We start from the raw sequence: 13162 nt of genomic DNA on the forward strand, positions 1-13162 counted from the left end.
TGTAACATCAAATATCTTAAAATAATAAAAGTTGATATTAAGAATTTCATCTCCCATGTGTGGAATATCTAATGGAACCTGGTCAGAGGGTGTAGGACAGCTGCACAGCATGTGTGCTTTGCCTGGTAGATGCCAGCCTTGGCTTCCAGGCTTGGCCTTGGACTTCCTTGGTCCCTGCTGAGTTGCCTGGCCATCGTCAGGCTCCCAGCTGACTCCATCACTGTCCCTGTCCTGGTCCTGCTCTCCTGGTTGGGTACTATGGTTCTTTGTCCCTCAGTGGGTTTCTGTTCTGCTGACCACCCCCACCCTTGGCTCCCACCTCCCTGCCCTTTCAGGCAGCCCAGCGTCTCTGCTAACTGACAGGATCATAGGGGAAAGATAAGAGGCAACAAACACAAAACAGAAAAACAGGAAGTTCTGATCAGATAATAGAACAATTTCTTCCCTATGTTGTGGGTCAAACACAGGAAGAATTTACCCAAAGAAGCTGTGGACTCCCCATTGTTGGAGGTCATCAGGACCCAACACTGCCCAGAGCACCCTACTCTGCTTTGCTATACTTGGAAAAACAGGTCGTTCTAGAGTACCACCAGAATTTCTTTCCAACCTACCCTGTGATTACTGAAATTCAAATTGTGGCATAGTCCTGCTTCCCAAGTAACCAAATTAAACTTAATTGCATTCTGTGTTTGTACATTAACATTTCTTCCACTAGGAAGTAACATCCAGCTAAAACAACAGAATCTTGGAAACCCTTGATTTTAAGCAGCTCTGGATGAACAACTGAAATGCAAATTCCAGGAGTGCAAACTTTAGATGCAGTGCACTGCATTTGTTCCTTTTAGTTAATGTGGAAGGCTAAACTTCATTTTAGTTTTTGGTTAATCCTACTCAGTTATTATCATGTCATATATTTATCTATTGTAATCAAAGCCTCAAATCTTTATAATACCATGACATTTTATTTAATGGAAGAATATGAAAGATATTTTTATAGCATATGTCAGAAAATCTGGATTCTCAAACTTCTATTGAAAGCGCAATTGCTTTTTTTAATGTTATTTTTATTTTATGTTAAGTAATGCTTTTCATAGTATATGTATTTCTGAACTACAAAGTTCTGGATTATATATATATATATATTTAATGTATATATATATTTATCAGCATATATGCTGAAATGAATTTCCACAACCAATATACCTAGATGAGCATCTTATGTATGCCTCTGAGGGCTCTGAGGTCACTCGGGATTTTCGTAAGAGGGAAGTGAGAGTGGCAAAAAAAGAATAATAATAAATAATAATAATTTAAAAAAAAAAAACTATGGGGCCTTACAAAAAGAGACAAATGTAAATTCATCATATTTATTGCCAAAATACACACATACATTAAACTAACTGTGTCTAGTAGTCATCTGTCCAAGAAGAAGGGGCTTTAGTGTTTAGATATTAAATCTAGTATTATGGAGGTGTAATAGAAAGATATTAAGACTGTCTGTGCTTTTTCAGTAAGAATTTTACTTTACCTTTTATATCATGTACCCTTTTTGCAATGAAATATTAGAATAAGCTGTGAAAAAAATCTAATTCTAAGACCCTTTTCATTAATTCCTAAAAAATCAGTACCAAAATCTCAGGAGTCAGTTGAAAGAATACGTATTATGGATATGTTTGACTATTTTTATAGTATTCAGATTGAAAGGCTAAAAAGAGGTCATTATTCAAAACTTGGTCTTCATTATTATATTTTTGTGGCATTCCTGTTTTCTGGTAAGTGGACATAAATAAAGAATAATTCCTCTGTAATCTTGTTCTTCATGAAGCTGATGTGCAGTTAAGAGTCTCAGGTCATGTGTTCAAGTATATTGCATATCTAAATTGTTACAGTCCATTTACTTTGAAAAGTCCTCTGGTCACAGTGTACTGTTTAGAAAAAGATTTGAGAAAATACAAAGGAGACTAATAGCTCTTTATTTAATCCTTTTCCCATCTCTCTTCCTCCCTCCTCCTCCATTAAAAAAAAAAAAAAAAAAATGGCAGGGCAGAGGAAGGGGGAGGAAAGGGTTTGCCAGACTCTGGCTATTATATAAGAATCTTTCTGATTGTTTTGACGTGCTGCACTTGTGTTCAGCACAGCTTAATTATTAAATTGTGTGTTGATGCCTCAGAAGCATGAGATGCCAAGGTTTATTTTTAAAGCTGAAATTCTGTTTGGGTGTGCAGCTCATTTCTTTGAATTAATTCAGCTGCAGTGTGTGCTGTGCTTTCTGTCATCTGCATTACAATACCAGTGACTTCCTAGCCTGTGTGGGCACCTAGCCAGAGAGACAGAGTAACCCCACTGTCTCCCTGTTCTTTCAGTGCCACTTCAATGGACTATTGCTGTCAGCAGTAAAAGTACAATAAATTGAAGGTCTTTCTCTTGCAGAAATCCTATGATAGAATTAAGGAGTACTGTAATATTTTACAGGAGACTGAGGCCATCTGTTAACATCCAGCTGGATGGCTTTTGGTCTAAGAAAGTAGGAATGCATCTTGTGACTATCTATTTGGGTGTTTTCTTCAGCTGTCTTTCCCATTGTTAATCTTTCAGTAATTACATTCAGTGTCACTGAGCGGTCAGAGCAATTTCCTCTCTCAGGTCAAACCTTAGGGGTTATGCTTTTAATTTATTTAACAAATTACCAGCTTGCTCAGTTAAAATAAAGTCCTGTTAAGTCTTACACAGAGAGAAGGTAAAGAGGAGGAAGATTAGAATGGTGAAGGCATTTCTATTTAAAAAGGTCAAATTTAGGGCTCAGATGCCATACATCTAAGTAAAGAGCAACAGGAAGGCTAGCAAACATTGAAAGTTAACCTTAGCATGGTATTTCCTGACCCATGTATTCTGTCACTGCAAAAGGCAGACCACCTATTTTGCAATATATCTCAGATACAGTCTTCATATGGTTCACCCTTCACCCCACATATTTATTTTGCACATCAAAAGTGTTGCCAAAGCTGGTGTGAAATACTTGTCCACCTTCACGTAAGTGGAATTGCTACCCTAGTGGCTTTTTTTTTTTTTTTAATATATATATATATATATACATATATATATATAACGTGTCTCAGGGAACTAGTGATTGAATGAAGCTCTGTTTTTTTTACTGACTTTATATATATGATCATTATGATTTATGCCAACTTTATATCCTGTGACTTTTCATCCTGCGACTTCATCTTGCTTTCATTTAAAAGTATCCCAGGAACTGTAGTGGTATGACTTTAGTGAAGTCTATAAAATGAAACATATGCTTAAATCCTTTGATAGGGGGGAGGGAAGGGAAGGGAAGGGAAGGGAAGGGAAGGGAAGGGAAGGGAAGAAATATCTTGTGTAAGTAAGAAAATCTCTCTTTCACACACATGCACAGACACACACACAAAAAAAAATAGATTTAATCAGTCCAAATGCCAAGTTTTTTTTGTTTGTTTGTTTTATTTACTCACTAGTATTGTATTGGTCAGTAATGCATATGGTAGGACAGTAAAATAGGTAGGCAACAGTATATTTGTTCCACCCAAAAGCACAACCACTATTTACTGTAGGATATGATAGACTTCAGAGAAGCTTTTAGGAAGAATAATTTAAAACATTCTTTCCTGCAGTGAAACATTACATTAGCAAAGCCTGGGCTATTTCAGCTTCATTTCTTGGGGCTCATTCAAAAGCTAAAACCTAACTTGTAAAGATGTATGGTGATGTAAGATGCATCAAAAGGATTTTTAGTCCTTCTGGACTAACTGCTTATTATCTTATTTCCCAGCAATCGAAGGAGAATGACTTTGATAATTTCATTGGTCTGTGTTCTTGCACTCACTAATTCTGTGATTACTGGGGACTATGCAGACTCAGATCTTAACCTCAGTGAGCACCCTTTCCAATTGTATATATGATAGATGTTGCAGGATATCCATATTCCAAGAAATGGACAGAATGTAATTTAAAGGTTTCTGTAATTTCCAGAAATAGATTGTGCTTCATATGAATTCTGTAAGAGGTTTCTCATCATTCACCAATGTTCTGTCCTTGATTGCAGCACTATTGAGTTATAAAGGCAGAAATGCATTAAGTGGAATAAATCCCGTTTCACTTATTCTAATTTCTCACTTTATGGTTTACTCAGAGGAAAGAGTCTCAGATATGCACCTAATAGGTTGGCTGCCAAATTCTATTTAGTCTATAACCCACAATATAATTATTAAGAAAAGAAAAGAAAAGAAAAGAAAAGAAAAGAAAACCATTGCATATATTTGAAAACACAAAAAAAATTGCTTACAATTTCTTCTTCCTCCTTTTTAACTGAAATAAAATAAAATGGCTTCTGAAAAATCTACAGATTAACATATAGTCTCAAACAGGCAAGCCATTTCATGCAAGTCAAACTTGATATAAAGTCAATGAAGACAGGTCATCTCAATAACTGCACAGGAGGATGGATAGGTAAATTCTCACTCAGTGATTCCTTCTAAGATGATATCCTGTACAATAGTTTTTTTGTGGATTCTCACATACACTCACATTGCATAGACTGAATATTATTTCAGTTTTATTTTTTTCCCTGTTTTTGTCCTGTTTATTTAATAAATGCACCCCACCCCCAAAATAAATAAATAAATAGATAGATAAATAAATAAATAAATAATTGCATGCTGGCTTTTTCTAGCTAGACTCCTTCAGGAGCTGAACACATGCATCTTAATGAATATTTTGTCTCATTTCCTTATGTTTGTTCAGTGCAGTTCTGGCTAAATACCTCAAGTGATCAGTGTGGTGTACATTTACTGACCTTGCTGCAGTGATGTAATGCTTTTTAATTTCAGCTGGTTGAAGATCAGTTCTACTAATTTCAGTTAAATAAGCAGGGTACATACTATAATAAATAAAATCAGAATTAAACTCAAAAGCCTGGAGTTTCATAATTGCAACACAAAGTTCAGTAAATCGGTGACTTTTAAATCTGACTTTGAAATTTAGTGGTAGAAAATAATTGAATAGAACTATCAGAGATTTTATTTAAAGAACAAACAAACAGACAAAAAAACACATCTGTTTTATTAGTGTTATTCAAGTACCTAATGTTTTAGGTGTACGTGTAAAAAACACTTCAAAGGATTAAAAGAAGTTTATATGGCTTTAAGCCCTAAAATTACACATAGTAAGGCACACTTCCTGTCCAAGAAAGCTTAATAATACAGAAGTGACACATCTAGTGAGAAGAACTGTAGAATCCAAGTGATTTGTAGAAGGTCAGGCAATAGGTGAAGACTGGATTTGAATTTTTTGACTTCTGGGACACTGCCCTAAATGTGTCTCCTTTGCCTTAGAGGTATTTTAGAATTACTTAACTCTTGCCCTGTAAATCGCAGGGAAAACTTTTGAACTTATTGTCAAATACCAGTTAATAGGTGTGAGTTTGATTGAATGTAATACTTTTTCAAATTACTGTTTTGAAATTGAACTTCTGATTCTCTCTCCTATTAACTGGATGGATAAACCCCTAAAGAACAAATTTATGTTTCTAAATTATATGTCAAATGTTACAAAAATAAAATAAATAAAATAAAATAAAATAATAAATGAAATGAAATGAAATAAAATAAAATAATCACATTGTCTATAAATTCTGTTGGAGAAAAGGATAGCTTTGTAATAATGTGTCTCCCAGATGGATACTAAAAGGAATGTTATTCCTACCAGTATGTTGTTCTCAGTATCAATTTATGCTGTCATTCTCTCCAAGGCATTTTTTGGGAATCAAAATATGACTCTTTTTTTATTGTTATATCTGGAAGACTCTTCTGTGGATATCCTTCCATTTTTATTCTGACATAGACTACTTTCTTATTTTTCTACTACTTTTTCTTTTCTAAACAGACTACTTTCTTATAAAAACGCTCAGAAATGAACTTAATTTAAAATTAAGTTAACTCTATCTTGGTTTAGCAAGGTATAGTCATAGGTATGTATCTATAGGTGTAGTCATAAATTAATATACAAATACTCATTTAGGAGCCTATGAGATTCTGAATAGATATATAAACATCAAACCAGAAAGGGACCTAGGTTACTCTGTTTAGCTAGTCAGAATAAAACATGTTCATCTTCGACTTTTTCCGCATCCATCAAAGTCACTGATGACCTGTTCACTGTGTTCATAGAAATTTATTGTGTCTCATGGTATAATACAAACCTCAGAATGTCATGCACCTATTATTGTAGTGAATCCAGTTGTCACTTGTTTTTGAAGCTCTATTTCTGTGTATGTAAAGATATAATAGTGTATATAAGTGTATATAAATATATAATGTGATTTCAGGAAAAGTTCCAGTTCTGCTTAAATTCCAGTTATAATACATAATTATGTGTGAGAGACAAAGTTCTCCTTTGAGTTTGTGAGATCAGAAATCCTTAGTATTGAATACTCAGCAGGTGTAATGCAACATAGTTTCATTAAATGCAGTGGAAACAGGGAAATTTGCATAGACTGAGGATGTGTCCCTCAATATTTAATATATTTTCCCAAATGATTCTTCTAATTGCACTCTATGTTCAGCTTTATAGCTATCTGGCAGTTATAGTAGGAGGGTTATCAAATATTTAATTACATTCTGGAGTCACAGCTGTATTTTATTTCAAATCATTCCCAAGTGGTTTAAATCAATTTGTTCAATATTAAAATTTTAAACACCAACAGGACTGACTTTATGGCCAATATTAGTTAGCATCATTCTGTGAAAGTAAGTGCATTATATCACTTCCAAATCCAGTTCTGTTTTGAAAAAGGAGAGCAAAGCAAGCATTTTCTGTCCTAATTATTTGTATTTCTTCCCACAGTCACTGATTTTTATTTTTTAATGTTTCTGTTATTAACAGAATTCATAGTCAAAATCTATCCATTGTATGAGTTTTCAAAGCTATTTTTGGACATGAATAGAAGTTCTATATATTCCTGCTTTCAATGAAAATGATTTCTTAAAATTTATTTTCAGTAGACTGTTTTCATTGTATTCAATTCTACTTTTCTTATAAAATATTTCAGTTTCCATAATTTGTTATGACTAAGACAATATAAATTTTTATTTGCATATAAAGTGTTTTGGTGTTAGAGACATTTGCAACCATTTAATTGGACTTGAGACTGTCATTGAAGAGTCTGTATCCCTTCAGCAAAATTCTGGAGGCAGAGATGCACTAATAATAATTGAAAAGGAGATCAGCTAAAATTTGTGTTAACAATTTACTTGATAATCAGAAATGTTAGTTTATTTACATACATAATTGTTCAAATGGTTATGTTGAAGTGTATAGTGCTTTGGTGCTTAAGTGTTACTGCAGACCTTCATTGTGCACAGAGTGCTTTTATCTACATATAGATATATATAGATATAAAACTAAATTTGTCCTGAAGGGTATTTAAAATAATACATATATATATTATTTCACGGAAAGTAAAGCTCTGACAAAAATTAGAGCTTTGAGAATAGCTACAAAACCACTAAGAAACTAATTAATTTAATTGTAAAGAAAATTAAATCATAATAAACAGTTAAGCTTTCAATACAATCTGGCATTCTGGGATCAAGTCTAGATAGGTTATTTTGGCACTATACAACATTTCACAAGTGAAGTAGCTAAATGCAAATAAAGCAGGACAGATTTGTTTCATTTTGTTATTGGTCACCATGATTTTCCATGACAATTTTAAATAATCAAAATCTCTGACAGTCAGAGAAGTATCCTTTATGGACACATGTATTCCAAGGTTTGTTCTTCAAAACAACTTTTCATTAACAATAGATTCTCACAAGTAATGGCTAATGAGCAAATTACTGTGACCTCATCTGTCATGTCATCTTTTCAAGAGCTCTTGAGAAACAGGGTGGTGAAGAAGGCATTATCTTACTTTTTGCTATTTCAATTTTTAGACTGGTTCTGTTGCCAGTGTATTGACTCTTATTTAAATCGCACTGGACTCATAGGATTGAAAGTTGATTAACGCAAAGCTATTTTTCAGTGAGACATCCTGGAAAGTTCCAGAGAGAACTGCAGACTGCGGATAACTGGGAATAACATTTAAACCTCTGAAATTAATAGAAATTATAATAAAAGTTTGGAAAAAAATAGAAAGCATTTACAGGAACAGTAAACAGAACACTAAAACTATTTCTCACAAAGTTATCTTTGAAAGAATGAACAGGTGTGTGAAGAAGTTTTGTACTCAGCAGTTACAGGCTACTTACACTTGCAAAGTGCATTCAGAAATGTTCTTCAGTAGTGTATCTTAGGTTTTGGTATATCTGTGTTGCTAATAAAAGAAGTGGCAACAAATCTGATCACCTCATTGTGTTCCTTGTTGACACTATTTATTTTGTGACTCTAATTCAGGATATCCAAGTATTTGTCTTCCTGATAAATCAGCTTCAATGATGACAAATGCTAAACTCTGATGACATGAGCCAGTGCTTGTCTTTTAAACTTATGAACAAAATTTGGTGCCTGCCATGCTTATGTGTATTACTGTAGATAGGCACCTAGCAGACGTTTCATAAAAGGAAAAGTCCATGTAGGGAAAAGAAAATATTTCTTAAAATTGAGAGAGAGAGAGATGATCAGCTGGAGTAGTTAACTTCAGACTAAAAAGAAAAATCACAATAGGAGTTACAGACTGCTGTTCTAGTACCCAAAATGCCCACAAAAGAGCTGACATATGGGATAAACATGAAGATGACAAAGGTCAATAACAGATTAATGTCACTGGAAATAAATGTGAAATGATACACTATTCCTGCTTAACCCCAATAGGTAGCTAAACACCACACAGCCACTCTCTCAGTTTTTCCCAGCAGGGTGAGGGAGAGAATCAGAAGTGTAAAAGTGAGAAAACTCTTGGGTTGAGATAAAGATAGTTTAATAAGAGGAAAAAAAAATAGACAAAAATAAAACAAAACAAAGTAAAACAACTGATGCAAAAACAATTGGTTACCACCAGCTGATTGATGCTCAACCACTCCCTGACCAACAGCAACCCTTGGCAAACTCACCTCCTCTCCCTGGTTTCATTACTGAGCATGTAATCATGCTATATGGCTATGACCCTTTGGTCAGTTTGGGTCAACTCTCCCAACCTCTCTTCCACCCACAACCTTCTTGCTGGGCAGGGGCCAGACTGAGGAACAGAGAAAGCCTTGATGTTGTGCTCAATGGTTCTATGTCCAGGCGGAGGCCAGTGACGAGCTGTGTCCCTAAGGGGTCTGTCTTGGGACCAGTGCTTTCCAATATCTTCATCAATGACATAGATGATGGGATTGAGTGCACCCTCAGCAAGTTTGCAGATGACACCAAACTGTGTGGTGTGGTTGATACCAAAGAAGTAAGAGATACCATTCAAAGGGACCTGGACAGGCTGGAGAAGTAGGCTCATGTGAACAGCATGAGGTTCAACAAGTCTGAGTGCAAGGTGCTGCACCTGGGTCAGGGCAATCCCAGTTATGAGGACAGACTGGGGGAAAAACAAATTGAGAGCAGCCCTTCAGAGAAGGACTTGGAGGTTCTAGTGGATGAAAGGCTTGACGTGAGCCAGCAGTACACTCTTGCAGCCCAGCAGGCCAACTGCATCGTGGGCTGCATCAAAAGAGGTGTGACTAGCAGGTCGAGGGAGGTGACTGTCCCCCTCTACTCTGCCCTCGTGAGGCCCCACTTGGAGTCCAGGTCTGGGGCCCCCAGCACAAGAAGAATGTGAACCTGTTTGAGTAGGTCCAGAGGAGGGTTAAAAAGATAATCAGAGGGATGGAGCACCTCTCCTGTGAAGAAAGGCTGAGAAAGCTGGGGCTGTTCAGCCTGAAGAAGAGAAGACTCTGGGGTGACCTCATTGCAGCCTTTGAATACTTAAAGGGTCTTATAGAAAAGATGGAGAAGGACTCTTTACTTGGGTAGATAATGACAGGACGAGGTGTAATGGTTTTAAATAAAAGACAGGAGATGTAGATTAGAAGTTAGGAGGAAATTCTTCACTCAGAGGGTGGTGAGGGACTGGAACAGGTTGTCCAGAAAGGTTGTGGATGCCCCATCCCTGGAGGTGTTCAGGACCAGGTTGGATGAGGACCTGAACAACCTCATCTAGCAGGTGATCCCCCTGCCTATGGCAGGGGGATTGGAACTAGGTGATTTTTTAAGGTCCCTTCCAACACAAGCCATTCCATGATTCAGCTATGATTCAATTAATTTGAGTAATGAGACTTTGCTTTCATTCAAAACTATATTCTATCCACTAACACTTAACTACCAGTTCCTAAAAAATAAATAAATAAATAAATAAATAAAAATCCTCTCTGCATGCTCTGCTACACCCTCTTTTCATCCACTCACGGAGGACACTGAAGGGGATGTCTGGCTTTAAGCAGCAAGAGTGTTACTGCTGTTGCAGGGAGGAATATCTTTGTCTTTATGTCTTTGATGCATCTATAATACACTTACATTATTACTACTTACAGGTAGCAATGACAAAAGCAAGCTGCAAAGTAATAAGTTTGCAATCATCAAATGGAAGGCTGTAGAGGGCTGCAGAGGACTGCAAAGAATTACAAAAGAATTGAAGTCTTCTTGAAAACCCTGTCCAAACATCCAAATTATTTAATGGTTGTGAATTAACTGAAAATTCTCAACAAATCTACTTCTAGAAAGTTCAAATCACTTGTAAATCATATAATCAAAGAATCGTCTAGGTTGGAAAAGACATTCAAGATCATCAACTACAACCATCAACCTGACCTATTGAGTTCCATCACTAAACCACATCCTTACTAACATGTCTCCACATCTCTTAAATACCTCCAGGGATGGGGACTTTGCCACTTCCCTGAACAGCCTGTTCCAATGATTGAGAACCCTATCCTCAAATAAATTCTTCCTAATATCCAATCTAGGCCTTGCACAACTTGAGAGAGACCGTTTCCTTGTATCCTGACACTTATCATCTATGAAAAGAGACTGACATTTTCCTCATTGCAACCTCCTTTCAGGTAGTTGTAGAGAGCAATGAGGTCTTCCTTCAGCCTTGTTTTCTTCAGACTAAACAACACCAGTTCCCTCAGTCACTCCTCATATGTCTTATTTTCTAGTCCCTTTGCCAGCTTTTCTGCTCTGAGCTCATGCTCAAGCAAGTCTATATCCTTTCTGTAGTGAGAATGTCGGTATTCTTCTTGTAGTGAAATGTAGTCATTTTTCTCTACAGTCCCACTTCAGCACAATACATCAGAATGTATTAGATACATCATTTTTCATCCTCATTCAAGCCATAAAAAAAATTCAAATCTCATTACAAAAATCAGTGACAAAAAATCTTATTTTGAACTGAACACTTCTGCTTAGTTTCCTTACTAGTTGTGATAAAAAAAAAAAAAACAAAATGTCCATTCATTTCAACCATTTGTCCTTTGAAAAAATGTTGCCCAAATGACTATGGTCTCTAACCCAGAACAGTATCTTCAAAAATCAGCTTGAGTTTACTGTAACTTTTCTTGTTCTGCAAAGGGGTATTCCTTTAATAATAAAATGTGCGTAATTCATGTTATTTTCTCTTAAGCAAGTAGAAGTCGGATTCATTAAAACATATATCTAAATTAAGGTATAGTGAAGTAAAATAACAGTTTTTTTTCATGTTTGACTAGCAGTAGTTACTCTGCCAAATTTCAGGGATTCAGAAATGCAAACTCAGCTCTGGACTCCATAAGTAATGGTAATTCAAAAATAGGATGCCCATAAAAGAAACAAGCATGGGAGTAAATTGTGTCTTGTGTTATTCCAGACTGCCTTTCTCTGTTGTAACAACAGCTTGGTGCTGTTCAGTGCACTTCAGAACTGCCGTAGCTAGTCAGAGACAACTCTGATCAGTGGGATCAAATACAGAAAAACAACAAAGGACCAAGAAGCACATCAACTAACACATGTCAGCAGAAATCACTATGCTTTTGTGACCTCAAACAAAACAGTCTCTGTACCAAGAGATTATTTTAATCATGAAACTCTTTCAAACATCCAAAGTGGAAATATGAGACATCCAAAAACAGTATGAAAGCTGGAAAAGAAAAAAGAGAAAGAAAGAAAGAAAGAAAGAAAGAAAGAGAGAGAGAGAGAAAGAAAAAGAAAAAGAAAAAGAAAAAGAAAAAGAAAAGATATTTAGTGTTGGTTTTCTTTCTTTTATCATTCCTTCTTTCTTTCAGGGAAATATAAGAGATGGAGAGTGCAGTCAGCAGAGAAAAGCATTGGTACCAACACATAACCTTGCAAGGAGCAAGGAGGATGAAGACAAAATTATTATGTCACTACTATATTTATAATGACCAATGGTCTTGTGAGCAGCCTGTGGACGGCCTGCCAGCTCATGCCTGAAAGCACATTAAGGTGTGCACAGTTTGTAAATGCAGTACAAGCTCCAAGGCATACAGAATCACACGTATTTTAGGAATGACCTTCAGCTATACCTGCAGGCTTGCTGGCTGGACAAACAGTGAACCTGATCTTAAGGGCAGTCAAAGCCAGTACAGTGGGATAAAATATCTCACACTCTAAGTTTATAAAGCATGTCCTTGCTCGGGGCCATATCTGCTTCAATAGTTAAGAACAATTTACAGTATCTAAGACTACAGTTCTAGCAATTAGACTGGTTGGTGTCTAATGAAAAGACTAACACGACACAATTTAGAGTACTTAAATGCTGGAGTATTTTGATGCAGCTTCCTAGTACATTTTGACAACACGAAAACATATTGAAATTCTGGTTAAAACTTTTCCACGAAAGAAAGCACATGAAGATTCGATTGAGAACTGAGACAATAAAGCTGGATGTAAATAATTAATGACTTCTGAAGTCTGAATAACATTCTATTTTCACAGTTAGTGAAATTTTTAAATTAGATTTTTCGTTTCCCATTCTCTGACGCAGATGTGAGAGCTGTTGCAGCTCTTAATACATTCTGGAAAGACTTGAGCAAGTCTTTTGGTTTCGGTGGAAACAGTATGAACAAGAGAGTCACTGATGCTTGACCAAAGATTGCTATAACAAGCTAAAAGGCAACAAGGTAAAAACTTGTCAGGAAAAAAAGGTACAAAAAAGAAATAA

Source organism: Anser anser (assembly GCF_964211835.1).
Source record: "Anser anser genome assembly, chromosome: 1".
Taxonomy (NCBI): Eukaryota; Metazoa; Chordata; class Aves; order Anseriformes; family Anatidae; genus Anser; species Anser anser.